The 5,532-nt window shown below is 42.5% G+C and overlaps 1 long non-coding RNA gene across 1 annotated transcript; it reads right to left on the bottom strand.

Annotated features, from left to right (window-relative positions):
- Window positions 1-3,886: 3,886 nt before the first annotated feature.
- On the bottom strand, window positions 3,887-5,218 carry LOC148219723 (uncharacterized). Its single transcript, XR_015799273.1, has 2 exons — window positions 5,147-5,218; window positions 3,887-4,523 (listed from the first exon to the last, which is right to left on the bottom strand). It is a non-coding gene; the product is annotated as an uncharacterized LOC148219723 (long non-coding RNA).
- Window positions 5,219-5,532: the final 314 nt, after the last annotated feature.

The following is a 5,532-nucleotide window of genomic DNA, read 5'->3' as shown; positions in this document are numbered from 1 at the left end:
TCATGTAATCAACAGGCATTATTTTTTCAGTTGAGTTTAGTACACTTTCAATTTATGAATAGCAATCAGAATTTGAAATTGTTGAAGTGTCTTCTTCAGAATCCAATGAAATGCTTTATATTTTCATTTTAAAATGATGCTATCGATACTGTGAAATAGATCTAAAATAAAAATTAATAAAGACTCACTTGAAGGGAAATGTTCCACATTAGTTTTTCTTCACTTGGGCAAGTCTACTTCACTAGATTTTCTGCTTAAAAATAATTTCTTCATAATTTAACGTTTAATGGTGGTTTTAGACAAATATTTTTGGACATGGAATAATAGTTCAGGTCAGAAAAGATCCTTTTTGTCTACTGCCATAATGTGCATTCTGTTGTTCCTGTCTGAAATAAGGATTCTGTACATATCCTTACTGATGTCATCACTAATACATCACGCTAAGGCAGCAGAGCTTAAAAACTTATTTTCCTAAACTTTCATTTTGTTTTGCACTTGGAAAATATACCCAACTTAAATTTTTCTTCCAGTATGAGGGATGGAAAACTGCCCAAGTATTGCTACTCTTGTGTCACGCTATCAATACCTGCCGATTGGTGAGTTTATTTAGGTTCCTGTGTACAGCAGACTGCGTTCAATGACTTTGTAGAGATGAATTCAGATAAACTTAGAGTTATCAGTTTCTTCAGGAATGAGATGAAAGGAAATTCTAACTACATTGGAGTCGAGCAAGATATTATTGTGGACCTGAGCTCCACTAACAGGTGTTTTCCCTCAGCATCTGATCAGTCAAATAATATGCAATTAAACTATTACCTAGGACAACATGCTTCAGGATCAGAAGAAAACTTAATCCAAAACCTAACCTGATTAGATACCAGAGATTCAAATTTGCCATTTATGATCACACAGTCTGCTTCACACAATTGATTGTGCCACTCATTTCCATGGGCTCTATGTGGTCCAGTGGAAGAAAGTTTGATCCTTAGTAAACTTATCTCTTTTATATTTTCACAGTGGTTTCCCAAGGACAGGAGAAGGTCATGTTCATCACATCATGGAATTCATACTGTCTTCTGCTGCACAACCAACAGAAAAGCAGGAGTGCAGGGAAACCATTTCTAAAGCTTCTGGTCTTCTGAAATGTTAGTGTAGGCCTACCTGGAGTGTACTGCCCTGGCATCAGCACTGTTCATTAGACAAACAGAAGTGTCTTGGGAAGGACCATCCCAAACTCTGGGATTGGACATGGTTAAGATACCTGACTGATGATTCTCACTGTGGAAAACAGTGGGTCTTAAATTATTCTACTCCTTTCTGACATCCCTGGAAAAGAGGGCAGATTAAACAAAGCCTCATGACTTCAAAGAGTTTTTGATCTGTAGGCTACCATCAGAGAAAACCCCACAGGAGGAAAACATGTCCCTTTATCATCAGCATGCCACAGAAGTCTTGCTGCCATTTTCAGCAGCACTGTCTAGGCTCTCAATACTCAGCATCTTTTAAAGCAGAGTGCTGACATGAGTTACAGTCCTTTCAATTTGTTCATTGGGATGCATTATGAATACACAGATTATGTGAATTCCTTTCTATTTTCTCTTGAATCCTGAGTAATGGCCAGCTCTTGAATCTCTTGAATAAATCAAAGACAGGACTTCCATATGCAACCTGGCACATAGTGGAACAACCAGTGTGCAGAAGTCAAAGTGCTATATCATGGTCCTCTCGAGATTGTGCCTAATAAAGACACAATGGAAGAAATCTAGAGGATAGTAGAAAAGTAATGTAATTGTCATTACAGGAAAATTAAAATGCCCGAGTTAATTCAGTTCAGTTTACGGCATATTTTGCAATCTCACCTGCAAACAGATCTTGTGTATCAGACTGGAAAGCAAATTGCTGTGATTTTCTTATCTAGTCATAATTCTTATGAACAAATTTTAGAAATCATTTTTTCATAAGCATATTGTACAATGTAGTGCATTTTCATCCCAAAATAGCACAATGGTAAGGTGATAGAAACTGATTGTTATCCATATAAATATTTCCAAATTTACAGCTGACTAGGGCTTCTGTATTTTAGTGTTAGCCACCAAATCAAGTTGAAGACACAACTACATGTTATTTCCCCTTTCCACATCACTCAACAGAAGAAATGCTGGATCAGCTGTTCTTGTGCTTTTTGTTCATTTTACTAGATCAAAGGAAAAAATACAGGAACTTCGATAACGATGAAAATTTTTGCATTAAGATATGGTAAAATCACAATGCTGGTGGGATTCTGATCCCTGACTGAAGATTTCTTTTGCAGGAGCTTCACCTTTTGAGGTGGAAGTTCTTCCATGTCCCTCTCCGGATAGTTATATCCCCTACAGACAGAGAGCAGCACTACTATTTTCTGCTGTTCAGGCCCCTGGAATTTCCAGGGGATTGATGGGTCCACAATACAAAACACAGCATCTACAGTATTAGCCAGGATACTGCTTTCCTAAAATATAAAAGTATAATGATATAGGGAATACCATAACAGGTATATGAGCCCAAACGCAAAGAAAACAGGTGAAGAAACAGCAGTGATACCTTGGTTTTTCCTTGTATATGGAGCAGAAAAATCTCCAATTCAAAGGGGTTCAAGTTCCACAGGATCCTGACTCTTCTTTCCTCCACAGAAGTGGACTTTGTCTGGCCCTAGCACAGCAGTGTCCCAGGTAAACCAAAAATGTGTATTGTATTCCACATCTGTCCTACACCAGTCTGCCCAAAATTATTTTAAGATCCGAGGGCCAGAAGCAGAACCGAGTGTCTTGCCCAGGTTCTTGAGGCAGGAAGTGCCAGAGTCCCTTTAAGAGTTTTAGAACACTTATGCAGAGCCTCTCTCTCTTCCACATTCTCAGGGGGGAAGCTGAGGCAGCACAAAGCAGAAGAAGCTCCCATTTGTTTTCTTTTGTTTTTTCCTGGACTTTTGGAGCAGTAGGCATCATCTTTTTGGCCACAGTTGCCATGGGCAACCTCAGTTCCTGAGGCAGAGGAGGACATTTTTAATCAGATCTTGATTTTTTTTCAGTTTTCCAGGAAAAATGAAACAGCCCCACTCCATATGGTCACCCCAGCCTGCCAGCAGTGCCTGTCTAAGCACAGAGCACAGAGTCCAAGCTGCCCCTGCCAGCTGGCTGCTGCTTTTGCTGAGGAGAAGGTGAAGTCTCTCCACAAGTTATAGCCTCTGGCCCAGTTCCAGCCACCACTGTCAAGAGTGCTGCTGCAATGGACAGCCTGTCAGGTGGCATGGAGAAAACAGATCAGCAGCATTTGCTGGTTTTGGACTCTGGGCTTCTTTTGGTTCTTGTTCTCTGTTGTCGTTTGGGGGAAGAGGGAATTTTGTAATCATGGAAGTTCAGTTGCCATGCTGTTTTTCCTTCCTTCATTCTCTCTCCCCACTGTGTGCTCAAGACAAACAGCCTCTCCTACCATCCCTGGACTATCTGGTCTTTGGTGGAAGCCGCCATTTTGGGGAGGGCTCCTCTGCCATCTTGTGTTTTTTGTTCCCTGGCAGTCAGAGGCATTCAATGCCTTTGTAGCTAGTGATTATTACTGTTACTTCTCCCTGTTACTGTTCCATTTTCTGATAAATTGGTATTTTTTCATTTCTATTTTCTCACATTCATCTCTCCTTACTAGTGAAAAGGGGAGTGGCTAAGCCTAAAAGCGAAGGTAACTTATTTTGAAGTGCCCACATGTAGTGGTTTTAGTTCACCAATTTGAAATATCTCAACGCACAAATTATTGTGGCAGATTTAGCGCTGGCCAAATTGCCAGTGCACCCGCTAGAAATATTTACTCATTTGCTGCTCTGAGCTAGGGTTAGGAGAAAGGCAAAACGGGCTTAAACTTTGAATGGTACAAAGAAAAAAACTTTATTACTAGAAATGACAAGAAAAAATAACAATCAGAATCAAAGTTTCAGAAGACTTCCCACCACGACTTCTTTTCTTTCACACTCACAACATACAGAAATAAATCAGTCAGTTTACCATCTCTTAATATAATCTTTCGCCAATTTACTTAGGGAGCGGAGTATCTCTCTTCAGTCTATGGAGACTACTCCACAAGAAGCAGTTTTCTCATGGCCTTGATGTCACAGTGATCAGGCACCCAGGAGAATGGAAATCTGATCACTGTGTAAAAGTCCCTTCCTCGACTGACGGTTTTCTCATAACTCTTATTGAGGACCATGGCAACTTTTAGGGCACATAAATTTAAGGATTAGCAGTTCAAGCAAGGGCTGTCTTCATCTTTTGAAAACAGAGGGCTTTCTTCTCTTCGCTGTGGGCAAGGGACTTCATCACGCTTCTCTCTCTGTTCAAATTTCTCATGGGATCACAGCTACTTCAACATCTGCTTATTTTAGCATGAATGCCTCTGCTCATGTCGACAGATGGAACATTTCATCCACTCCGTAACCATTTCATAAGTTATAGGGTCTTAAACAAGAGTCTCCGATTTATCAATCATAATCTTCTCCATACCTTAAAAAAGAATTTCAGTCCAAATTAGGGCATCAGCTCAATCCATCATCTCAGACCTGACTCTTCCTTTTGTCTGACCTAGATGTTTTCATGCTGTTTCTGTGCATGTCTTCATCTCTGTCCTTTTCTTTCACTCAGGAGAGGGAAACAAAGTGTCTGCAGGTCTCACCTGGGCAGTGAAAGAGTTCATCTCCTGCCCTGGCTGGCAGATGGGTATGTGATCTCTTCAGGAGAGTCATTCGGCAGCCACACTGGGGCTGGGCCAGGATAGCAGCGGCCCAGCCAGAAACAGTGACAGTTCCTTTGGCTGCATGGCCATTGCTGGGGCCCAGGTCTGCCCCCTCCCCCGGGCCGCAGGGGCGCGGCAGGGCGGGCCCTGCCCGGAGCTGCCCAGGGGTGCAGCAGGATGTCAGCCACGCCGCGGGCCCCTGGCCATGCCGGGGGTGCGGGGAAGAGGGGGCTAGGATCTTAGCAGCCACGCGGGCCTCCCCTCCCCCTTTCTATCAAACACCGGGGGTCCCGGCCGAAACGGGGCCCGGCGGATTCCCAAGCCTTGTTTCAGAACCCAACCCAGAGCTGCCCGGCCCAGCCTGGCCACGCGGAGAGGCCCCGGCCGGTGTTACCTGCGTCAGACCAGAAGGGAAAAAGAGCTTTCCTGGGCTCGTTCCTTTAAAATGCATATTCACAGAGGCGTGTTCAGCCTTCTCGGTGGTTTAATAGGTTGTCAGTTCTCAAAACCGGCCACTGATTGGTTTTTGTCAGACATAGAGGAAACTCTCAGAAAAAAATAAATTCCTTGAATGTCTCCTTCCTTCCTCACTAAATATCATATATGAAAAACCAGCACACCACCCCATAAATTGTTTTAAATCAAGGTAAAAGACTGTGCAGCTGTGCAGCTGTGACTGCAATTGTGTTTTGTCCCTGAAATCCTTTGTCATTGCTTTGAACGGGTCATTGTTTATTTTAATGACTGAGTATGTTTTTTTGGCTTTTGGTTGGTTGGTTT

This window comes from Sturnus vulgaris, chromosome Z (genome assembly GCF_052056855.1).
Source record: "Sturnus vulgaris isolate bStuVul1 chromosome Z, bStuVul1.hap1, whole genome shotgun sequence".
Classification (NCBI taxonomy): domain Eukaryota; kingdom Metazoa; phylum Chordata; class Aves; order Passeriformes; family Sturnidae; genus Sturnus; species Sturnus vulgaris.
This window is presented reverse-complemented; position numbering and strand designations above follow the sequence as displayed.